This window comes from Nothobranchius furzeri, chromosome 16 (genome assembly GCF_043380555.1).
Source record: "Nothobranchius furzeri strain GRZ-AD chromosome 16, NfurGRZ-RIMD1, whole genome shotgun sequence".
In the NCBI taxonomy this organism is placed as follows: domain Eukaryota; kingdom Metazoa; phylum Chordata; class Actinopteri; order Cyprinodontiformes; family Nothobranchiidae; genus Nothobranchius; species Nothobranchius furzeri.
This window is the reverse complement of record NC_091756.1, coordinates 7,657,751-7,682,430: the sequence shown is the minus strand read 5'-3', so window position 1 is coordinate 7,682,430 and position 24,680 is coordinate 7,657,751.

Below are 24,680 nucleotides of genomic sequence, written 5' to 3'. Positions count from 1 at the left end.
GCGCGTGTTACTTGGGCCTCTCTCCTGGAGGCCCTCTGTCAGACCCAGTGTTGACATGTGGCAAGACACTCCTCGGGGCGCTTCTTGCTTGGGCTTCTCTCCTGGAGGCCCTCAGTCAGACCCAGTGTTGACAAGTGTCAAGACGCTCCTCGGGGCGCGTCTTGCTTGGGCCTCTCTCCTGGAGGCGCTCAGTCAGACCCAGTGTTGACATGTGGCAAGACGCTCCTCGGGGCACGTCTTGCTCGGGCTTCTCTCATGGAGGCCCTCAGTCAGACCCAGTGTTGACATGTGTCAAGACGCTCCTCGGGGCGCGTCTTAATTGGGCCTCTCTCCTGGAGGCGCTCAGTCAGACCAAGTGTTGACATGTGGCAAGACGCTCCTCGGGGCGCGTCTTGCTTCGGCCTCTCTCCTGGAGGCGCTCAGTCAGACCCAGTGGTGACATATGGCAAGACGCTTCTCGGGGCGCGTGTTACTTGGGCCTCTCTCCTGGAGGCCCTCTGTCAGACCCAGTGTTGACATGTGGCAAGACACTCCTCGGGGCGCGTGTTGCTTGGGCATCTCTCCTGGAGGCCCTCTGTCAGACCCAGTTTTGACATGTGGCAAGACGCTCCTCGGGGCGCGTCTTGCTTGGGCTTCTCTCCTGGAGGCCCTCAGTCAGACACATTGTTGACATGTGGCAAGACGCTCCCCGGGGCGCTTCTTGCTTGGGCCTCTCTACTGGAGGCGCTCAGTCAGACCCAGTGTTGACATGTGGCAAGACGCTCCTCTGGGCGCGTCTTGCTGGGGCCTCTCTCCTGGAGGCCCTCAATCAGACCCAGTGTTGACACGTGGCAAGACGCTCCTCGGGGCGCGTCTTGCTTGGGTCTCTCTCCTGGAGGCGCTCAGTCAGACCGAGTAGTGACATGTGGCATGACGCTCCTCGGGGAGCGTCTTGCTTCGCCCTCTCTCCTGGAGGCGCTCAGTCAGACCCAGTGGTGACATGTGGCAAGACACTCCTCGGGGCGCGTCTTGCTTGGGCCTCTCTCCTGGAGGCCCTCTGTCAGACCCAGTGTTGACATGTGGCAAGACGCTCCTCGAGGCGCGTCTTGCTTGGGCCTCTCTCCTGGAGGTGCTCAGTCAGACCCAGTGGTTACATAAGGCAAGACGCTCCTCGGGGCGCGTGTTGCTTGGGCCTCTCTCCTGGAGGCCCTCTGTCAGACCCAGTTTTGACATGTGGCAAGACGCTCCTCGGGGCGCGTCTTGCTTGGGCTTCTCTCCTGGAGGCCCTCAGTCAGACACATTGTTGACATGTGGCAAGACGCTCCTCGGGGCGCTTCTTGCTTGGGCCTCTCTACTGGAGGCGCTCAGTCAGGCCCAGTGTTGACATGTGGCAAGACGCTCATAGGGGCACGTCTTGCTTGGGCCTCTCCCCTGGAGGCGCTCAGTCAGACCCAGTGTTGACATGTGGCAAGACGCTCCTCGGGGTGCGTCTTGCTTGGGCCTCTCTCCTGGAGGCTCTCAGTCAGACCCAGTGTTGACAAGGGGCAAGACGCTCCTCGGGGCGCGTCTTGCTTGGGCCTCTCTCCTGGAGGCGCTCAGTCAGACCGAGTGCTGACTGGTGGCAAGACGCTCCTCGGGGCGCATCTTGCTTGGACCTCTCTCCTGGAGGCGCTCAGTCAGACCCAGTGGTGACATGTGGCAAGACGCTTCTCGGGGCGCGTGTTGCTTGGGCCTCTCTCCTGGAGGCCCTCTGTCAGACCCAGTGTTGACATGTGGCAAGACACTCCTCGGGGCGCGTCTTGCTTGGGCTTCTCTCCTGGAGGCCCTCAGTCAGACCCAGTGTTGACAAGTGTCAAGATGCTCGTCGGGGCGCGTCTTGCTTGGGCCTCTCTCCTGGAGGCGCTCAGTCAGACCCATTGTTGACATGTGGCAAGACGCTCCTCGGCGCACGTCTTGCTTGGGCTTCTCTCCTGGAGGCCCTCAGTCAGACCCATTGTTGACATGTGGCAAGACGCTCCTCGGGGCGCGTCTTGCTTGGGCCTCTCTCCTGGAGGCGCTCAGTCAGACCCAGTGGTGGCATATGGCAAGACGCTTCTCGGGGCGCGTGTTGCTTGGGCCTCTCTCCTGGAGGCCCTCTGTCAGACCCAGTGTTGACATGTGGCAAGACACTCCTCTGGGCGCGTCTTGCTTGGGCTTCTCTCCTGGAGGCCCTCAGTCAGACCCAGTGTTGACAAGTGTCAAGATGCTCCTCTGGGCGCGTCTTGCTTGGGCCTCTCTCCTGGAGGCGCTCAGTCAGACCTAGTGTTGACATGTGGCAAGACGCTCCTCGGGGCACGTCTTGCTTGGGCCTCTCTCCTGGAGGCGCTCAGTCAGACCCAGTGTTGACATGTGGCAAGACGCTCCTCGGGGCACGTCTTGCTTGGGCTTCTCTCATGGAGGCCCTCAGTCAGACCCAGTGTTGACATATGTCAAGACGCTCATCGGGGCGCGTCTTGCTTGGGCCTCTCTCCTGGAGGCGCTCAGTCAGACCCAGTGTTGACATGTGGCAAGACACTCCTCGGGGCACGTCTTGCTTGGGCCTCTCTACTGGAGGAGCTCAGTCAGACCCAGTGTTGACATGTGGCAAGACGCTCCTCGGGGCGCGTCTTGCTGGGGCCTCTCTCCTGGAGGCCCTCAGTCAGACCCAGTGTTGACACGTGGCAAGACGCTCCTCGGGGCGCGTCTTGCTTGGGTCTCTCTCCTGGAGGCGCTCAGTCAGACCGAGTAGTGACATGTGGCAAGACGCTCCTCGGGGCACGTCTTGCTTGGGCTTCTCTCATGGAGGCCCTCAGTCAGACCCAGTGTTCACATGTGTCAAGACTCTCCTCGGGGCGCGTCTTGCTTGGGCCTCTCTCCTGGAGGCGCTCAGTCAGACCCAGTGTTGACATGTGGCAAGACGCTCCTCGGGGCGTGTCTTGCTGGGGCTTCTCTCATTAAGGCACTCAGTCAGACCCAGTGTTGACATGTGGCAAGACGCTCCTCGGGTCGCGTCTTGCTTTGGCCTCTCTCCTGGAGGCGCTCAGTCAGACCCAGTGTTGACATGTGACAAGACGTTCCTCGGGGCGCGTCATGCTTGGGCCTCTCTCCTGGAGGCGCTCAGTCAGAACCAGAGGTGACATGTGGCAAGACGCTCCTCGGGGCGCGTATTGCTTGGGCCTCTCTCCTGTAGGCCCTCTGTCAGACCCAGTGTTGACACGTGGCAAGACGCTCCTCGGGGCGCGTCTTGCTTGGGTCTTTCTCTTCTAGGCGCTCAGTCAGACCGAGTAGTGACATGTGGCATGACGCTCCTCGGGGCGCGTCTTGCTTGGGCCTCTCTCCTGGAGGCACTCAGTCAGACCCAGTGGTGACATGTGGCAAGACACTCCTCGGGGCGCGTCTTGCTTGGGCCTCTCTCCTGGAGGCCCTCTGTCAGACCCAGTGTTGACATGTGGCAAGACGCTCCTCGGGGCGCGTCTTGCTTCGGCCTCTCTCCTGGAGGCGCTCAGTCAGACCCAGTGGTGACATATGGCAAGACGCTTCCCGGGGCGCGTGTTACTTGGGCCTCTCTCCTGGAGGCCCTCTGTCAGACCCAGTGTTGACATGTGGCAAGACACTCCTCGGGGCGCTTCTTGCTTGGGCTTCTCTCCTGGAGGCCCTCAGTCAGACCCAGTGTTGACAAGTGTCAAGACGCTCCTCGGGGCGCGTCTTGCTTGGGCCTCTCTCCTGGAGGCGCTCAGTCAAACCCAGTGTTGACATGTGGCAAGACGCTCCTCGGGGCACGTCTTGCTTGGGCTTCTCTCATGGAGGCCCTCAGTCAGAACCAGAGGTGACATGTGGCAAGACGCTCCTCGGGGCGCGTATTGCTTGGGCCTCTCTCCTGGAGGCCCTCTGTCAGACCCAGTGTTGACACGTGGCAAGACGCTCCTCGGGGCGCGTCTTGCTTGGGTCTCTCTCCTGGAGGCGCTCAGTCAGAACCAGAGGTGACATGTGGCAAGACGCTCCTCGGGGCGCGTCTTGCTTGGGCCTCTCTCCTGGAGGCGCTCAGTCAGACCCAGTGTTGACATGTGGCAAGACGCTCCTCGGGGCGTGTCTTGCTGGGGCTTCTCTCATGAAGGCACTCAGTCAGACCCAGTGTTGACATGTGGCAAGACGCTCCTCGGGTTGCGTCTTGCTTTGGCCTCTCTCCTGGAGGCGCTCAGTCAGACCAAGTGTTGACATGTGACAAGACGTTCCTCGGGGCGCGTCTTGCTTGGGCCTCTCTCCTGGAGGCGCTCAGTCAGAACCAGAGGTGACATGTGGCAAGACGCTCCTCGGGGCGCGTATTGCTTGGGCCTCTCTCCTGGAGGCCCTCTGTCAGACCCAGTGTTGACACGTGGCAAGACGCTTCTCGAGGCGCGTCTTGCTTGGGTCTCTCTCCTGGAGGCGCTCAGTCAGACCCAGTGGTGACATGTGGCAAGACACTCCTCGGGGCGCGTCTTGCTTGGGCCTCTCTCCTGGAGGTCCTCTGTCAGACCCAGTGTTGACATGTGGCAAGACGCTCCTCGGGGCGCGTCTCGCTTGGGCCTCTCTCCTGGAGGCGCTCAGTCAGACCCAGTGGTGACATATGGCAAGACGCTTCTCGGGGCGCGTGTTACTTGGGCCTCTCTCCTGGAGGCCCTCTGTCAGACCCAGTGTTGACATGTGGCAAGACACTCCTCGGGGCGCGTCTTGCTTGGGCTTCTCTCCTGGAGGCCCTCAGTCAGACCCAGTGTTGACAAGTGTCAAGATGCTCGTCGGGGCGCGTCTTGCTTGGGCCTCTCTCCTGGAGGCGCTCAGTCAGACCCATTGTTGACATGTGGCAAGACGCTCCTCGGCGCACGTCTTGCTTGGGCTTCTCTCCTGGAGGCCCTCAGTCAGACCCATTGTTGACATGTGGCAAGACGCTCCTCGGGGCGCGTCTTGCTTGGGCCTCTCTCCTGGAGGCGCTCAGTCAGACCCAGTGGTGGCATATGGCAAGACGCTTCTCGGGGCGCGTGTTGCTTGGGCCTCTCTCCTGGAGGCCCTCTGTCAGACCCAGTGTTGACATGTGGCAAGACACTCCTCGGGGCGCGTCTTGCTTGGGCTTCTCTCCTGGAGGCCCTCAGTCAGACCCAGTGTTGACAAGTGTCAAGATGCTCCTCTGGGCGCGTCTTGCTTGGGCCTCTCTCCTGGAGGCGCTCAGTCAGACCTAGTGTTGACATGTGGCAAGACGCTCCTCGGGGCACGTCTTGCTTGGGCCTCTCTCCTGGAGGCGCTCAGTCAGACCCAGTGTTGACATGTGGCAAGACGCTCCTCGGGGCACGTCTTGCTTGGGCTTCTCTCATGGAGGCCCTCAGTCAGACCCAGTGTTGACATATGTCAAGACGCTCATCGGGGCGCGTCTTGCTTGGGCCTCTCTCCTGGAGGCGCTCAGTCAGACCCAGTGTTGACATGTGGCAAGACACTCCTCGGGGCACGTCTTGCTTGGGCCTCTCTACTGGAGGAGCTCAGTCAGACCCAGTGTTGACATGTGGCAAGACGCTCCTCGGGGCGCGTCTTGCTGGGGCCTCTCTCCTGGAGGCCCTCAGTCAGACCCAGTGTTGACACGTGGCAAGACGCTCCTCGGGGCGCGTCTTGCTTGGGTCTCTCTCCTGGAGGCGCTCAGTCAGACCGAGTAGTGACATGTGGCAAGACGCTCCTCGGGGCACGTCTTGCTTGGGCTTCTCTCATGGAGGCCCTCAGTCAGACCCAGTGTTCACATGTGTCAAGACTCTCCTCGGGGCGCGTCTTGCTTGGGCCTCTCTCCTGGAGGCGCTCAGTCAGACCCAGTGTTGACATGTGGCAAGACGCTCCTCGGGGCGTGTCTTGCTGGGGCTTCTCTCATTAAGGCACTCAGTCAGACCCAGTGTTGACATGTGGCAAGACGCTCCTCGGGTCGCGTCTTGCTTTGGCCTCTCTCCTGGAGGCGCTCAGTCAGACCCAGTGTTGACATGTGACAAGACGTTCCTCGGGGCGCGTCATGCTTGGGCCTCTCTCCTGGAGGCGCTCAGTCAGAACCAGAGGTGACATGTGGCAAGACGCTCCTCGGGGCGCGTATTGCTTGGGCCTCTCTCCTGTAGGCCCTCTGTCAGACCCAGTGTTGACACGTGGCAAGACGCTCCTCGGGGCGCGTCTTGCTTGGGTCTTTCTCTTCTAGGCGCTCAGTCAGACCGAGTAGTGACATGTGGCATGACGCTCCTCGGGGCGCGTCTTGCTTGGGCCTCTCTCCTGGAGGCACTCAGTCAGACCCAGTGGTGACATGTGGCAAGACACTCCTCGGGGCGCGTCTTGCTTGGGCCTCTCTCCTGGAGGCCCTCTGTCAGACCCAGTGTTGACATGTGGCAAGACGCTCCTCGGGGCGCGTCTTGCTTCGGCCTCTCTCCTGGAGGCGCTCAGTCAGACCCAGTGGTGACATATGGCAAGACGCTTCCCGGGGCGCGTGTTACTTGGGCCTCTCTCCTGGAGGCCCTCTGTCAGACCCAGTGTTGACATGTGGCAAGACACTCCTCGGGGCGCTTCTTGCTTGGGCTTCTCTCCTGGAGGCCCTCAGTCAGACCCAGTGTTGACAAGTGTCAAGACGCTCCTCGGGGCGCGTCTTGCTTGGGCCTCTCTCCTGGAGGCGCTCAGTCAAACCCAGTGTTGACATGTGGCAAGACGCTCCTCGGGGCACGTCTTGCTTGGGCTTCTCTCATGGAGGCCCTCAGTCAGAACCAGAGGTGACATGTGGCAAGACGCTCCTCGGGGCGCGTATTGCTTGGGCCTCTCTCCTGGAGGCCCTCTGTCAGACCCAGTGTTGACACGTGGCAAGACGCTCCTCGGGGCGCGTCTTGCTTGGGTCTCTCTCCTGGAGGCGCTCAGTCAGAACCAGAGGTGACATGTGGCAAGACGCTCCTCGGGGCGCGTCTTGCTTGGGCCTCTCTCCTGGAGGCGCTCAGTCAGACCCAGTGTTGACATGTGGCAAGACGCTCCTCGGGGCGTGTCTTGCTGGGGCTTCTCTCATGAAGGCACTCAGTCAGACCCAGTGTTGACATGTGGCAAGACGCTCCTCGGGTTGCGTCTTGCTTTGGCCTCTCTCCTGGAGGCGCTCAGTCAGACCAAGTGTTGACATGTGACAAGACGTTCCTCGGGGCGCGTCTTGCTTGGGCCTCTCTCCTGGAGGCGCTCAGTCAGAACCAGAGGTGACATGTGGCAAGACGCTCCTCGGGGCGCGTATTGCTTGGGCCTCTCTCCTGGAGGCCCTCTGTCAGACCCAGTGTTGACACGTGGCAAGACGCTTCTCGAGGCGCGTCTTGCTTGGGTCTCTCTCCTGGAGGCGCTCAGTCAGACCCAGTGGTGACATGTGGCAAGACACTCCTCGGGGCGCGTCTTGCTTGGGCCTCTCTCCTGGAGGTCCTCTGTCAGACCCAGTGTTGACATGTGGCAAGACGCTCCTCGGGGCGCGTCTCGCTTGGGCCTCTCTCCTGGAGGCGCTCAGTCAGACCCAGTGGTGACATATGGCAAGACGCTTCTCGGGGCGCGTGTTACTTGGGCCTCTCTCCTGGAGGCCCTCTGTCAGACCCAGTGTTGACATGTGGCAAGACACTCCTCGGTGCGCTTCTTGGTTGGGCTTCTCTCCTGGAAGCCCTCAGTCAGACCCAGTGTTGACAAGTGTCAAGATGCTCCTCGGGGCGCGTCTTGCTTGGTCCTCTCTCCTGGAGGCGCTCAGTCAGACCCAGTGTTGACATGTGGCAAGACGCTCCTCGGGGCACGTCTTGCTTGGGCCTCTCTCCTGGAGGCGCTCAGTCAGACTGAGTGCTGACTGGTGGCAAGACGCTCCTCGGGGTGCATCTTGCTTGGACCTCTCTCCTGGAGGCGCTCAGTCAGACCCAGTGGTGACATGTGGCAAGACGCTTCTCGGGGCGCGTGTTGCTTGGGCCTCTCTCCTGGAGGCCCTCTGTCAGACCCAGTGTTGACATGTGGCAAGACACTCCTCGGGGCGCGTCTTGCTTGGGCTTCTCTTCTGGAGGCCCTCAGTCAGACCCAGTGTTGACAAGTGTCAAGATGCTCGTCGGGGCGCGTCTTGCTTGGGCCTCTCTCCTGGAGGCGCTCAGTCAGACCCATTGTTGACATGTGGCAAGACGCTCCTCGGGGCACGTCTTGCTTGGGCTTCTCTCCTGGAGGCCCTCAGTCAGACCCATTGTTGACATGTGGCAAGACGCTCCTCGGGGCGCGTCTTGCTTGGGCCTCTCTCCTGGAGGCGCTCAGTCAGACCCAGTGGTGACATATGGCAAGACGCTTCTCGGGGCGCGTGTTGCTTGGGCCTCTCTCCTGGAGGCCCTCTTTCAGACCCAGTGTTGACATGTGGCAAGACACTCCTAGGGGCGCGTCTTGCTTGGGCTTCTCTCCTGGAGGCCCTCAGTCAGACCCAGTGTTGACAAGTGTCAAGACGCTCCTCTGGGCGCGTCTTGCTTTGGCCTCTCTCCTGGAGGCGCTCAGTCAGACCCAGTGTTGACATGTGGCAAGACGCTCCTCGGGGCACGTCTTGCTTGGGCCTCTCTCCTGGAGGCGCTCAGTCAGACCCAGTGTTGACATGTGGCAAGACGCTCCTCGGGGCACGTCTTGCTTGGGCTTCTCTCATGGACGCCCTCAGTCAGACCCAGTGTTGACATGTGTCAAGACGCTCCTCGGGGCGCGTCTTGCTTGGGCCTCTCTCCTGGAGGCGCTCAGTCAGACCCAGTGTTGACATGTGGCAAGACGCTCCTCGGGGCACGTCTTGCTTGGGCCTCTCTCCTGGAGGAGCTCAGTCAGACCCAGTGTTGACATGTGGCAAGACGCTCCTCGGGGCGCGTCTTGCTGGGGCCTCTCTCCTGGAGGCCCTCAATCAGACCCAGTGTTGACACGTGGCAAGACGCTCCTCGGGTTGCGTCTTGCTTGGGCCTCTCTCCTGGAGGAGCTCAGTCAGACCCAGTGTTGACATGTGGCAAGACGCTCCTCGGGGCGCGTCTTGCTTGGGTCTCTCTCCTGGAGGCGCTCAGTCAGACCGAGTAGTGACATGTGGCATGACGCTCCTCGGGGCTCATCTTGCTTCGGCCTATCTCCTGGAGGCGCTCAGTCAGACCCAGTAGTGACATGTGGCAAGACACTCCTCGGGGCGCGTCTTGCTTGGGCATCTCTCCTGGAGGCCCTCTGTCTGACCCAGTGTTGACATGTGGCAAGACGCTCCTCGGGGCGCGTCTTGCTTGGGCCTCTCTCCTGGAGGCGCTCAGTCAGACCCAGTGGTGACATATGGCAAGACGCTCCTTGGGGCGCGTGTTGCTTGGGCCTCTCTCCTGGAGGCCCTCTGTCAGACCCAGTGTTGACATGTGGCAAGACGCTCCTCGGGGCGCGTCTTGCTTGGGCTTCTCTCCTGGAGGCCCTCAGTCAGACCCATTGTTGACATGTGGCAAGACGCTCTTCGGGGCGCATCTTGCTTGGGCCTCTCTACTGGAGGCGCTCAGTCAGACCCAGTGTTGACATGTGGCAAGACGCTCATAGGGGCTCGTCTTGCTTGGGCCTCTCTCCTGGAGGCGCTCAGTCAGACCCAGTGTTGACATGTGGCAAGACGCTCCTCGGGGTGCGTCTTGCTTGGGCCTCTCTCCTGGAGGCTCTCAGTCAGACCCAGTGTTGACATGTGGCAAGACGCTCCTCGGGGCGCGTCTTGCTTGGGCCTCTCTCCTGGAGGCGCTCAGTCAGACCGAGTGCTGACATGTGGCAAGACGCTCCTCGGGGCGCGTCTTGCTTGGACCTCTCTCCTGGAGGCGCTCAGTCAGACCCAGTGGTGACATGTGGCAAGACGCTTCTCGGGGCGCGTGTTGCTTGGGCCTCTCTCCTGGAGGCCCTCTGTCAGACCCAGTGTTGACATGTGGCAAGACACTCCTCGGGGCGCGTCTTGCTTGGGCTTCTCTCCTGGAGGCCCTCAGTCAGACCCAGTGTTGACATGTGGCAAGACGCTCCTCGGGGCGCGTCTTGCTTGGGCTTCTCTCCTGGAGGCCCTCAGTCAGACCCATTGTTGACATGTGGCAAGACGCTCCTCGGGGCGCTTCTTGCTTGGGCCTCTCTCCTGGAGGCGCTCAGTCAGACCCAGTGTTGACATGTGGCAAGACGCTCCTCGGGGCACATCTTGCTTGGGCCTCTCTCCTGGAGGCGCTCAGTCAGACCCAGTGTTGACATGTGGCAAGACGCTCCTCGGGGCACGTCTTGCTTGGGCTTCTCTCATGGAGGACCTCAGTCAGACCCAGTGTTGACATGGTGCAAGACGCTCCTCGGGGCGTGTCTTGCTTTGGCCTCTCTCCTGGAGGCGCTCAGTCAGACCCAGTGTTGACATGTGACAAGACGTTCCTCGGGGCGCGTCTTGCTTGGGCCTCTCTCCTGGAGGCGCTCAGTCAGAACCAGAGGTGACATGTGGCAAGACGCTCCTCGGGGCGCGTATTGCTTGGGCCTCTCTCCTGGAGGCCCTCTGTCAGACCCAGTGTTGACACGTGGCAAGACGCTCCTCGGGGCGCGTCTTGCTTGGGTCTCTCTCCTGGAGGCGCTCAGTCAGACCGAGTAGTGACATGTGGCATGACGCTCCTCGGGGCGCGTCTTGCTTGGGCCTCTCTCCTGGAGGCGCTCAGTCAGACCCAGTGGTGACATGTGGCAAGACACTCCTCGGGGCGCGTATTGCTTGGGCCTCTCTCCTGGAGGCGCTCAGTCAGACCCAGTGGTGACATATGGCAAGACGCTTCTCGGGGCGCGTGTTACTTGGGCCTCTCTCCTGGAGGCCCTCTGTCAGACCCAGTGTTGACATGTGGCAAGACACTCCTCGGGGCGCCTCTTGCTTGGGCTTCTCTCCTGGAGGCCCTCAGTCAGACCCAGTGTTGACAAGTGTCAAGATGCTCCTCTGGGAGCGTCTTGCTTGGGCCTCTCTCCTGGAGGCGCTCAGTCAGACCCAGTGTTGACATGTGGCAAGACGCTCCTCGGGGCAGTTCTTGCTTGGGCCTCTTTCCTGGAGGCGCTCAGTCAGACCCAGTGTTGACATGTGGCAAGACGCTCCTCGGGGCACGTCTTGCTTGGGCTTCTCTCATGGAGGCCCTCAGTCAGACCCAGTGTTGACATGTGTCAAGACGCTCCTCGGGGCGCGTCTTAATTGGGCCTCTCTCCTGGAGGCGCTCAGTCAGACACAGTGTTGACATGTGGCAAGACGCTCCTCGGGTCACGTCTTGCTTGGGCCTCTCTCCTGGAGGCGCTCAGTCAGACCCACTGTTGACAAGTGGCAAGACGCTCCTCGGGGCGCGTCTTGCTTGGGCCTCTCTCCTGGAGGCGCTCAGTCAGAACCAGAGGTGACATGTGGCAAGACGCTCCTCTGGGCGCGTATTGCTTGGGCCTCTCTCCTGGAGGCCCTCTGTCAGACCCAGTGTTGACACTAGGCAAGACGCTCCTCTGGGCGCGTCTTGCTTGGGTCTCTCTCCTGGAGGCGCTCAGTCAGAACCAGAGGTGACATGTGGCAAGACGCTCCTCGGGGCGCGTCTTGCTTGGGCCTCTCTCCTGGAGGCGCTCAGTCAGACCCAGTGTTGACATGTGGCAAGACGCTCCTCGGGGCGTGTCTTGCTGGGGCTTCTCTCATGAAGGCACTCAGTCAGACCCAGTGTTGACATGTGGCAAGACGCTCCTCGGGTCGCGTCTTGCTTTGGCCTCTCTCCTTTAGGCGCTCAGTCAGACCCAGTGTTGACATGTGACAAGACGTTCCTCGGGGCGCGTCTTGCTTGGGCCTCTCTCCTGGAGGCGCTCAGTCAGAACCAGAGGTGACATGTGGCAAGACGCTCCTCGGGGCGCGTATTGCTTGGGGCTCTCTCCTGGAGGCCCTCTGTCAGACCCAGTGTTGACCCGTGGCAAGACGCTCCTCGAGGCGCGTCTTGCTTGGGTCTCTCTCCTGGAGGCGCTCAGTCAGACCGAGTAGTGACATGTGGCATGACGCTCCCCGGGGCGCGTCTTGCTTGGGCCTCTCTCCTGGAGGCGCTCAGTCAGACCCAGTGGTGACATGTGGCAAGACACTCCTCGGGGCGCGTCTTGCTTGGGCCTCTCTCCTGGAGGCCCTCTGTCAGACCCAGTGTTGACATGTGGCAAGACGCTCCTCGGGGCGCGTCTTGCTTGGGCCTCTCTCCTGGAGGCGCTCATTCAGACCCAGTGGTGACATATGGCAAGACGCTTCTCGGGGCGCGTGTTACTTGGGCCTCTCTCCTGGAGGCCCTCTGTCAGACCCAGTGTTGACATGTGGCAAGACACTCCTCGGGGCGCTTCTTGCTTGGGCTTCTCTCCTGGAGGCCCTCAGTCAGACCCAGTGTTGACAAGTGTCAAGATGCTCCTCGGGGCACGTCTTGCTTGGGCCTCTCTCCTGGAGGCGCTCAGTCAGACCCAGTGTTGACATGTGGCAAGACGCTCCTCGGGGCACGTCTTGCTTGGCCTTCTCTCATGGAGGCCCTCAGTCAGACCCAGTGTTGACATGTGTCAAGACGCTCCTCGGGGCGCGTCTTAATTGGGCCTCTCTCCTGGAGGCGCTCAGTCAGACCCAGTGTTGACATGTGGCAAGACGCTCCTCGGGGCACGTCTTGCTTGGGCCTCTCTCCTGGAGGCGCTCAGTCAGACCCACTGTTGACATGTGGCAAGACGCTCCTCGGGGCGCGTCTTGCTTGGGCCTCTCTCCTGGAGGCGCTCAGTCAGAACCAGAGGTGACATGTGGCAAGACGCTCCTCGGGGCGCGTATTGCTTGGGCCTCTCTCCTGGAGGCCCTCTGTCAGACCCAGTGTTGACACGTTGCAAGACGATCCTCGGGGCATGTCTTGCTTGGGTCTCTCTCCTGGAGGCGCTCAGTCAGACCGAGTAGTGACATGTGGCATGACGCTCCTCGGGGCGCGTCTTGCTTGGGCCTCTCTCCTGGAGGCCCTCTGTCAGACCCAGTGTTGACATGTGGCAAGACGCTCCTCGGGGCGCGTCTTGCTTGGGCTTCTCTCATGGAGGCCCTGAGTCAGACCCAGTGTTGACATGTGTCAAGACGCTCCTCGGGGCGCGTCTTGCTTGGGCCTCTCTCCTGGAGGCGCTCAGTCAGACCCAGTGTTGACATGTGTCAAGACGCTCCTCGGGGCGCGTCTTGCTGGGGCTTCTCTCATGGAGGCGCTCAGTCAGACCCAGTGGTGACATGTGGCAAGACACTCCTCGGGGCGCGTCTTGCTTGTGCCTCTCTCCTGGAGGCCCTCTGTCACACCCAGTGTTGACATGTGGCAAGACGCTCCTCGGGGCGCGTCTTGCTTGGGCTTCTCTCCTGGAGGCCCTCAGTCAGACCCAGTGTTGACAAGTGTCAAGATGCTCCTCGGGGCGCGTCTTGCTTGGGCCTCTCTCCTGGAGGCGCTCAGTCAGACCCATTGTGGACATGTGGCAAGACGCTCCTCGGGGCGCGTCTTGCTTGGGCTTCTCTCCTGGAGGCCCTCAGTCAGACCCATTGTTGACATGTGGCAAGACGCTCCTCGGGCGCTTCTTGCTTGGGCCTCTCTCCTGGAGGCGCTCAGTCAGACCCAGTGTTGACATGTGGCAAGACGCTCCTCGGGGCACGTCTTGCTTGGGCCTCTCTCCTGGAGGCGCTCAGTCAGACCCAGTGTTGACATGTGGCAAGACGCTCCTCGGGGCACGTCTTGCTTGGGCTTCTCTCATGGAGGCCCTCAGTCAGACCCAGTGTTGACATGTGTCAAAACGCTCCTCGTGGTGCGTCTTCCTTGGGCCTCTCTCCTGGAGGCGCTCAGTCAGACCCAGTGTTGACATGTGGCAAGACGCTCCTCGGGGCGCGTCTTGCTGGAGCTTCTCTCATGGAGGCGCTCAGTCAGACCCAGTGTTGACATGTGGCAAGACGCTCCTCGGCGCCAGTCTTAATTGGGCATCTCTCCTGGAGGCGCTCAGTCAGACTCACTGTTGACATGTGGCAAGATGCTCCTCGGGGCGCGTCTTGCTTGGGCCTCTCTCCTGGAGGCCCTCAGTCAGACCCATTGTTGACATGTGGCAAGACGCTCCTCGGGTCGCTTATTGCTTGGGCCTCTCTACTGGAGGCGCTCAGTCAGACCCAGTGTTGACATGTGGCAAGACGCTCATAGGGGCACGTCTTGCTTGGGCCTCTCTCCTGGAGGCGCTCAGTCAGACCCAGTGTTGACATGTGGCAAGACGCTCCTCAGGGCGCGTCTTGCTTGGGCCTCTCTCCTGGAGGCGCTCAGTCAGACCCAGTGTTGACATGTGGCAAGACGCTCCTCGGGGCACGTCTTGCTTGGGCCTCTCTCCTGGAGGCGCTCAGTCAGACCCAGTGTTGACATGTGGCAAGACGTTTCTCAGGGCACGTCTTGCTTGGGCTTCTCTCATGGAGGCCCTCAGTCAGACCCAGTGTTGACATGTGTCAAGATGCTCCTCGGGGCGCGTCTTGCTGGAGCTTCTCTCATGGAGGAGCTCAGTCAGACCCAGTGTTGACATGTGGCAAGACGCTCCTCGGCGCGCGTCTTAATTGGGCATCTCTCCTGGAGGCGCTCAGTCAGACTCACTGTTGACATGTGGCAAGTTGCTCCTCGGGGCGCGTCTTGCTTGGGCATTTCTCCTGGAGGCGCTCAGTCAGACCCAGTGTTGACATGTGGCAAGACGCTCCTCGGGGCGCGTCTTGCTTGGGCCTCTCTCCTGGAGGCGCTCAGTCAGACCCAGTGTTGACATGTGGCAAGACGCTCCTCGGGGCGCGTCTTGCTTGGGCCTCTCTCCTGGAGGCGCTCAGTCAGACCCAGTGTTGACATGTGGCAAGAAGCTCCTCGGGGCACGTCTTGCTTGGGCTTCTCAGATGGAGGCCCTCAGTAAGACCCAGTGTTGACATGTGTCAAAACGCTCCTCGTGGTGCGTCTTGCTTGGGCCTCTCTCCTGGAGGCGCTCAGTCAGACCCAGTGTCTACATGTGGCAAGACGCTCCTCGGGGCGCGTCTTGCTGGAGCTTCTCTCATGGAGGCGCTCAGTCAGACCCATTGTTGACATGTGGCAAGACGCTCCTCGGGGCATGTCTTGCTTGGGCTTCTCTCCTGGAGGCCCTCAGTCAGACCCATTGTTGACATGTGGCAAGACGCTCCTCGGGGCGTTTCTTGCTTGGGCCTCTCTCCTGGAGGCGCTCAGTCAGACCCAGTGTTGACATGTGGCAAGACGCTCCTCGGGGCACGTCTTGCTTGGGCCTCTCTCCTGGAGGGGCTCAGTCAGACCCAGTGTTGACATGTGGCAAGACGCTCCTCGGGGTGCGTCTTGCATGGGCCTCTCTCCTGGAGGCGCTCAGTCAGACGCAGTGTTGACATGTGGCAAGACGCTCCTCGGGGCGCGTCTTGCTGGAGCTTCTCTCATGGAGGCGCTCAGTCAGACCCAGTGTTGACATGTGGCAAGATGCTCCTCGGGGCGCGTCTTGCTTGGGCATCTCTCCTCGAGTCGCTCAGTCAGACCCAGTGTTGACATGTGACAAGACGCTCCTCGGGGCGCATCTTGCTTGGGCCTCTCTCCTGGAGGCGCTCAGTCAGAACCAGAGGTGACATGTGGCAAGACGCTCCTCGGGGCGCGTATTGCTTGGGCCTCTCTCCTGGAGGCCCTCAGTCAGACCCAGTGTTCACATGTGGCAAGATGCTCCTCGGGGCGCGTCTTGCTGGGGCATCTCTCCTGGAGGCCCTCAATCAGACCCAGTGTTGACACGTGGCAAGACGCTCCCCGGGGCGCGTCTTGCTTGGGTCTCTCTCCTGGAGGCGCTCAGTCAGACCGAGTAGTGACATGTGGCATGACGCTCCTCGGCGCGCGTCTTAATTGGGCATCTCTCCTGGAGGCGCTCAGTCAGACTCACTGTTGACATGTGGCAAGATGCTCCTCGGGGCGCGTCTTGCTTGGGCATCTCTCCTGGAGTTGCTCATTCAGACCCAATGTTTGACATGTGACAAGACGCTCCTCGGGGCGCATCTTGCTTTGGCCTCTCTCCTGGAGGCGCTCAGTCAGAACCAGAGGTGACATGTGGCAAGACGCTCCTCGGGGCGCGTATTGCTTGGGCCTCTCTCCTGGAGGCCCTCAGTCAGACCCAGTGTTCACATGTGGCAAGATGCTCCTCGGGGCGCGTCTTGCTGGGGCATCTCTCCTGGAGGCCCTCAATCAGACCCAGTGTTGACACGTGGCAAGACGCTCCCCAGGGCGCGTCTTGCTTGGGCTTCTCTCCTGGAGGTCCTCAGTCAGACCCATTGTTGACATGTGGCAAGACGCTCCTCGGGGCGCTTCTTGCTTGGGCCTCTCTCCTGGAGGCGCTCAGTCAGACCCAGTGTTGACATGTGGCAAGACGCTCCTCGGGGCACTTCTTGCTTGGGCCTCTTTCCAGGAGGCGCTCAGTCAGACCCAGTGTTGACATGTGGCAAGACGCTCCTCGGGGCACGTCTTGTTTGGGCTTCTCTCATGGAGGCCCTCAGTCAGACCCAGTGTTTACATGTGTCAAGACGCTCCTCGGGGCGCGTCTTGCTTGGGCCTCTCTCCTGGAGGCGCTCAGTCAGAACCAGAGGTGACATGTGGCAAGACGCTCCTCGGCGCCCGTCTTAATTGGGCATCTCTCCTGGAGGCGCTCAGTCAGACTCACTGTTGACATGTGGCAAGATGCTCCTCGGGGCGCGTCTTGCTTGGGCCTCTCTCCTGGAGGCCCTCAGTCAGACCCATTGTTGACATGTGGCAAGACGCTCCTCGGGGCGCTTCTTGCTTGGGCCTCTCTACTGGAGGCGCTCAGTCAGACCCAGTGTTGACATGTGTCAAGATGCTCATAGGGGCACGTCTTGCTTGGGCCTCTCTCCTGGAGGCGCTCAGTCAGACCCATTGTTGACATGTGGCAAGACGCTCCTCGGGCGTGTCTTGCTTGGGCTTCTCTCCTGGAGGCCCTCAGTCAGACCCATTGTTGACATGTGGCAAGACGCTCCTCGGGGCGCTTCTTGCTTGGGCCTCTCTCCTGGAGGCGCTCAGTCAGACCCAGTGTTGACATGTGGCAAGACGCTCCTCGGGGCACGTCTTGCTTGGGCCTCTCTCCTGGAGGGGCTCAGTCAGACCCAGTGTTGACATGTGGCAAGACGCTCCTCGGGGCACGTCTTGCTTGGGCTTCTCTCATGGAGGCCCTCAGTCCGACCCAGTGTTGACATGTGTCAAGACGCTCCTCGGGGTGCGTCTTGCATGGGCCTCTCTCCTGGAGGCGCTCAGTCAGACGCAGTGTTGACATGTGGCAAGACGCTCCTCGGGGCGCGTCTTGCTGGAGCTTCTCTCATGGAGGCGCTCAGTCAGACCCAGTGTTGACATGTGGCAAGACGCTCCTCGGCGCGCGTCTTAATTGGGCATCTCTCCTGGAGGCGCTCAGTCAGACTCACTGTTGACATGTGGCAAGATGCTCCTCGGGGCGCGTCTTGCTTGGGCATCTCTCCTGGAGTCGCTCAGTCAGACCCAGTGTTGACATGTGACAAGAGGCTCCTCGGGGCGCATCTTGCTTGGGCCTCTCTCCTGGAGGCGCTCAGTCAGAACCAGAGGTGACATGTGGCAAGACGCTCCTCGGGGCACTTCTTGCTTGGGCCTCTCTCCAGGAGGCGCTCAGTCAGACCCAGTGTTGACATGTGGCAAGACGCTCCTCGGGGCACGTCTTGTTTGGGCTTCTCTCATGGAGGCCCTCAGTCAGACCCAGTGTTTACATGTGTCAAGACGCTCCTCGGGGCGCGTCTTGCTTGGGCCTCTCTCCTGGAGGCGCTCAGTCAGAACCAGAGGTGAAATGTGGCAAGACGCTCCTCGGCGCCCGTCTTAATTGGGCATCTCTCCTGGAGGCGCTCAGTCAGACTCACTGTTGACATGTGGCAAGATGCTCCTCGGGGCGCGTCTTGCTTGGGCCTCTCTCCTGGAGGCCCTCAGTCAGACCCATTGTTGACATGTGGCAAGACGCTCCTCGGGGCGCTTCTTGCTTGGGCCTCTCTACTGGAGGCGCTCAGTCAGACCCAGTGTTGACATGTGTCAAGATGCTCATAGGGGCACGTCTTGCTTGGGCCTCTCTCCTGGAGGCGCTCAGTCAGACCCATTGTTGACATGTGGCAAGACGCTCCTCGGGGCGTGTCTTGCTTGGGCTTCTCTCCTGGAGGCCCTCAGTCAGACCCATTGTTGACATGTGGCAAGACGCTCCTCGGGGCGCTTCTTGCTTGGGCCTCTCTCCTGGAGGCGCTCAGTCAGACCCAGTGTTGACATGTGGCAAGACGCTCCTCGGGGCACGTCTTGCTTGGGCCTCTCTCTTGGAGGGGCTCAGTCAGACCCAGTGTTGACATGTGGCAAGACGCTCCTCGGGGCACGTCTTGCTTGGGCTTCTCTCATGGAGGCCCTCAGTCCGACCCAGTGTTGACATGTGTCAAGACGCTCCTCGGGGTGCGTCTTGCATGGGCCTCTCTCCTGGAGGCGCTCAGTCAGACGCAGTGTTGACATGTGGCAAGACGCTCCTCGGGGCGCGTCTTGCTGGAGCTTCTCTCATGGAGGCGCTCAGTCAGACCCAGTGTTGACATGTGGCAAGACGCTCCTCGGCGCGCGTCTTAATTGGGCATCTCTCCTGGAGGCGCTCAGTCAGACTCACTGTTGACATGTGGCAAGATGCTCCTCGGGGCGCGTCTTGCTTGGGCATCTCTCCTGGAGTCGCTCAGTCAGACCCAGTGTTGACATGTGACAAGAGGCTCCTCGGGGCGCATCTTGCTTGGGCCTCTCTCCTGGAGGCGCTCAGTCAGACCCATTGTTGACATGTGGCAAGACGCTTCTCGGGGCGCGTATTGCTTGGGCCTCTCTCCTGGAGGCCCTCAGTCAGACCCAGTGTTCACATGTGGCAAGATGCTCCTCGGGGCGCGTCTTGCTGGGGCATCTCTCCTGGAGGCCCTCAATCAGACCCAGTGTTGACACGTGGCAAGACGCTCCCCGGGGCGCGTCTTGCTTGGGTCTCTCTCCTGGAGGCGCTCAGTCAGACCGAGTAGTGACATGTGGCATGACGCTCCTCGGGGCGCGTCTTGCTTGGGCCTCTCTCCTGGAGGCGCTCAGTCAGACCCAGTGGTGACATGTGGCAAGACACTCCTCGGGGCGCGTCTTGCTTGGGCCTCTCTCCTGGAGGCCCTCTGTCAGACCCAGTGTTGACATGTGGCAAGACGCTCCTCGGGGCGCGTCTTGCTTGGGCCTCTCTCCTGGAGGCGCTCAGTCAGAACCAGAGGTGACATGTGGCAAGACGCTCCTCGGGGCGCGTATTGCTTGGGCCTCTCTCCTGGAGGCCCTCAGTCAGACCCAGTGTTCACATGTGGCAAGATGCTCCTCGGGGCGCGTCTTGCTGGGGCATCTCTCCTGGAGGCCCTCAATCAGACCCAGTGTTGACACGTGGCAAGACGCTCCCCGGGGCGCGTCTTGCTTGGGTCTCTCTCCTGGAGGCGCTCAGTCAGACTCACTGTTGACATGTGGCAAGATGCTCCTCGGGGCGCGTCTTGCTTGGGCATCTCTCCTGGAGTTGCTCGTTCAGACCCAATGTTGACATGTGACAAGACGCTCCTCGGGGCGCATCTTGCTTGGGCCTCTCTCCTGGAGGCGCTCAGTCAGAACCAGAGGTGACATGTGGCAAGACGCTCCTCGGGGCGCGTATTGCTTGGGCCTCTCTCCTGGAGGCCCTCAGTCAGACCCAGTGTTCACATGTGGCAAGATGCTCCTCGGGGCGCGTCTTGCTGTGGCATCTCTCCTGGAGGCCCTCAATCAGACCCAGTGTTGACACGTGGCAAGACGCTCCCCAGGGCGCGTCTTGCTTGGGCTTCTCTCCTGGAGGTCCTCAGTCAGACCCATTGTTGACATGTGGCAAGACGCTACTCGGGGCGCTTCTTGCTTGGGCCTCTCTCCTGGAGGCGCTCAGTCAGACCCAGTGTTGACATGTGGCAAGACGCTCCTCGGGGCACGTCTTACTTGGGCCTTTCTCCAGGAGGCGCTCAGTCAGACCCAGTGTTGACATGAGGCAAGACGCTCCTCGGGGCACGTCTTGTTTGGGCTTCTCTCATGGAGGCCCTCAGTCAGACCCAGTGTTTACATGTGTCAAGACGCTCCTCGGGGCGCGTCTTGCTTGGGCCTCTCTCCTGGAGGCGCTCAGTCAGAACCAGAGGTGACATGTGGCAAGACGCTCCTCGGCGCCCGTCTTAATTGGGCATCTCTCCTGGAGGCGCTCAGTCAGACTCACTGTTGACATGTGGCAAGATGCTCCTCGGGGCGCGTCTTGCTTGGGCCTCTCTCCTGGAGGCCCTCAGTCAGACCCATTGTTGACATGTGGCAAGACGCTCCTCGGGGCGCTTCTTGCTTGGGCCTCTCTACTGGAGGCGCTCAGTCAGACCCAGTGTTGACATGTGTCAAGATGCTCATAGGGGCACGTCTTGCTTGGGCCTCTCTCCTGGAGGCGCTCAGTCAGACCCATTGTTGACATGTGGCAAGACGCTCCTCGGGGCGTGTCTTGCTTGGGCTTCTCTCCTGGAGGCCCTCAGTCAGACCCATTGTTGACATGTGGCAAGACGCTCCTCGGGGCGCTTCTTGCTTGGGCCTCTCTCCTGGAGGCGCTCAGTCAGACCCAGTGTTGACATGTGGCAAGACGCTCCTCGGGGCACGTCTTGCTTGGGCCTCTCTCCTGGAGGGGCTCAGTCAGACCTAGTAGTGACACGTGGCATGACGCTCCTCGGGGCGCGTCTTGCTTGGGCCTCTCTCCTGGAGTTGCTTGTTCAGACCCAATGTTGACATGTGACAAGACGCTCCTCGGGGCGCATCTTGCTTGGGCCTCTCTCCTGGAGGCGCTCAGTCAGAACCAGAGGTGACATGTGGCAAGACGCTCCTCGGGGCGCGTATTGCTTGGGCCTCTCTCCTGGAGGCCCTCAGTCAGACCCAGTGTTCACATGTGGCAAGATGCTCCTCGGGGCGCGTCTTGCTGTGGCATCTCTCCTGGAGGCCCTCAATCAGACCCAGTGTTGACACGTGGCAAGACGCTCCCCAGGGCGCATCTTGCTTGGGCTTCTCTCCTGGAGGTCCTCAGTCAGACCCATTGTTGACATGTGGCAAGACGCTACTCGGGGCGCTTCTTGCTTGGGCCTCTCTCCTGGAGGCGCTCAGTCAGACCCAGTGTTGACATGTGGCAAGACGCTCCTCGGGGCACGTCTTGCTTGGGCCTTTCTCCAGGAGGCGCTCAGTCAGACCCAGTGTTGACATGTGGCAAGACGCTCCTCGGGGCACGTCTTGTTTGGGCTTCTCTCATGGAGGCCCTCAGTCAGACCCAGTGTTTACATGTGTCAAGACGCTCCTCGGGGCGCGTCTTGCTTGGGCCTCTCTCCTGGAGGCGCTCAGTCAGAACCAGAGGTGACATGTGGCAAGACGCTCCTCGGCGCCCGTCTTAATTGGGCATCTCTCCTGGAGGCGCTCAGTCAGATTCACTGTTGACATGTGGCAAGATGCTCCTCGGGGTGCGTCTTGCTTGGGCCTCTCTCCTGGAGGCCCTCAGTCAGACCCATTGTTGACATGTGGCAAGACGCTCCTCGGGGCGCTTCTTGCTTGGGCCTCTCTACTGGAGGCGCTCAGTCAGACCCAGTGTTGACATGTGTCAAGATGCTCATAGGGGCACGTCTTGCTTGGGCCTCTCTCCTGGAGGCGCTCAGTCAGACCCATTGTTGACATGTGGCAAGACGCTCCTCGGGGCGTGTCTTGCTTGGGCTTCTCTCCTGGAGGCCCTCAGTCAGACCCATTGTTGACATGTGGCAAGACGCTCCTCGGGGCGCTTCTTGCTTGGGCCTCTCTCCTGGAGGCGCTCAGTCAGACCCAGTGTTGACATGTGGCAAGACGCTCCTCGGGGCACGTCTTGCTTGGGCCTCTCTCCTGGAGGGGCTCAGTCAGACCCAGTGTTGACATGTGGCAAGACGCTCCTCGGGGCACGTATTGCTTGGGCTTCTCTCATGGAGGCCCTCAGTCCGACCCAGTGTTAACATGTGTCAAGACGCTCCTCGGGGTGCGTCTTGCATGGGCCTCTCTCCTGGAGGCGCTCAGTCAGACGCAGTGTTGACATGTGGCAAGACGCTCCTCGGGGCGCGTCTTGCTGGAGCTTCTCTCATGGAGGCGCTCAGTCAGACCCAGTGTTGACATGTGGCAAGACACTCCTCGGCGCGCGTCTTAATTGGGCATCTCTCCTGGAGGCGCTCAGTCAGACTCACTGTTGACATGTGGCAAGATGCTCCTCGGGGCGCGTCTTGCTTGGGCATCTCTCCTGGAGTCGCTCAGTCAGACCCAGTGTTGACATGTGACAAGAGGCTCCTCGGGGCGCATCTTGCTTGGGCCTCTCTCCTGGAGGCGCTCAGTCAGAACCAGAGGTGACATGTGGCAAGACGCTCCTCGGGGCGCGTATTGCTTGGGCCTCTCTCCTGGAGGCCCTCAGTCAGACCCAGTGTTCACATGTGGCAAGATGCTCCTCGGGGCGCGTCTTGCTGGGGCATCTCTCCTGGAGGCCCTCAATCAGACCCAGTGTTGACACGTGGCAAGACGCTCCCCGGGGCGCGTCTTGCTTGGGTCTCTCTCCTGGAGGCGCTCAGTCAGACCGAGTAGTGACATGTGGCATGACGCTCCTCGGCGCGCGTCTTAATTGGGCATCTCTCCTGGAGGTGCTCAGTCAGACTCACTGTTGACATGTGGCAAGATGCTCCTCGGGGCACGTCTTGCTTGGGCATCTCTCCTGGAGTTGCTCATTCAGACCCAATGTTGACATGTGACAAGACGCTCCTCGGGGCGCATCTTGCTTGGGCCTCTCTCCTGGAGGCGCTCAGTCAGAACCAGAGGTGACATGTGGCAAGACGCTCCTCGGGGCGCGTATTGCTTGGGCCTCTCTCCTGGAGGCCCTCAGTCAGACCCAGTGTTCACATGTGGCAAGATGCTCCTCGGGGCGCGTCTTGCTGGGGCATCTCTCCTGGAGGCCCTCAATCAGACCCAGTGTTGACACGTGGCAAGACGCTCCCCGGGGCGCGTCTTGCTTGGGTCTCTCTCCTGGAGGCGCTCAGTCAGACCGAGTAGTGACATGTGGCATGACGCTCCTCGGGGCGCGTCTTGCTTGGGCCTCTCTCCTGGAGGCGCTCAGTCAGACCCAGTGGTGACATGTAGCAAGACGCTCCTCGGGGCGCGTATTGCTTGGGCCTCTCTCCTGGAGGCCCTCAGTCAGACCCAGTGTTCACAGGTGGCAAGATGCTCCTCGGGGCGCGTCTTGCTGGGGCATCTCTCCTGGAGGCCCTCAATCAGACCCAGTGTTGACACGTGGCAAGACGCTCCCCGGGGCGCGTCTTGCTTGGGTCTCTCTCCTGGAGGCGGTCAGTCAGACCGAGTAGTGACATGTGGCATGAGGCTCCTCGGGGCGCGTCTTGCTTGGGCCTCTCTCCTGGAGGCGCTCAGTCAGACCCAGTGGTGACATGTGGCAAGACACTCCTCGGGGCGCGTCTTGCTTGGGCCTCTCTCCTGGAGGCCCTCTGTCAGACCCAGTGTTGACATGTGGCAAGACGCTCCTCGGGGCGCGTCTTGCTTGGGCCTCTCTCCTGGAGGCGCTCAGTCAGACCCAGTGGTGACATATGGCAAGACGCTCCTCGGGGAGCGTGTTGCTTGGGCCTCTCTCCTGGAGGCCCTCTGTCAGACCCAGTGTTGACATGTGGCTAGACGCTCCTCGGGGCGCGTCTTGCTTCGGCTTCTCTCCTGGAGGCCCTCAGTCAGACCCATTGTTGACATGTGGCAAGACGCTCCTCGGGGCGCTTCTTGCTTGGGCCTCTCTACTGGAGGCGCTCAGTCAGACCCAGTGTTGACATGTGGCAAGACGCTCATAGGGGCACGTCTTGCTTGGGCCTCTCTCCTGGAGGCGCTCAGTCAGACCGAGTGCTGAGATGTGGCAAGACGCTCCTCGGGGCGCGTCTTGCTTGGACCTCTCTCCTGGAGGCGCTCAGTCAGACCCAGTGGTGACATGTGGCAAGACGCTTCTCGGGGCGCGTGTTGCTTGGGCCTCTCTCCTGGAGGCCCTCTGTGAGACCCAGTGTTGACATGTGGCAAGACACTCCTCGGGGCGCGTCTTGCTTGGGCTTCTCTCCTGGAGGCCCTCAGTCAGACCCAGTGTTGACAAGTGTCACGATGCTCCTCGGGGCACGTCTTGCTTGGGCCTCTCTCCTGGAGGCGCTCAGTCAGACCCATTGTTGACATGTGGCAAGACGCTCCTCGGGGCGCGTCTTGCTTGGGCTTCTCTCCTGGAGGTCCTCAGTCAGACCCATTGTTGACATGTGGCAAGACGCTTCTCGGGGCGCGTGTTGCTTGGGCCTCTCTCCTGGAGGCCCTCTGTCAGACCCAGTGTTGACATGTGGCAAGACACTCCTCGGGGCGCGTCTTGCTTGGGCTTCTCTCCTGGAGGCCCTCAGTCAGACCCAGTGTTGACAAGTGTCACGATGCTCCTCGGGGCGCGTCTTGCTTGGGCCTCTCTCCTGGAGGCGCTCAGTCAGACCCATTGTTGACATGTGGCAAGACGCTCCTCGGGGCGCGTCTTGCTTGGGCTTCTCTCCTGGAGGTCCTCAGTCA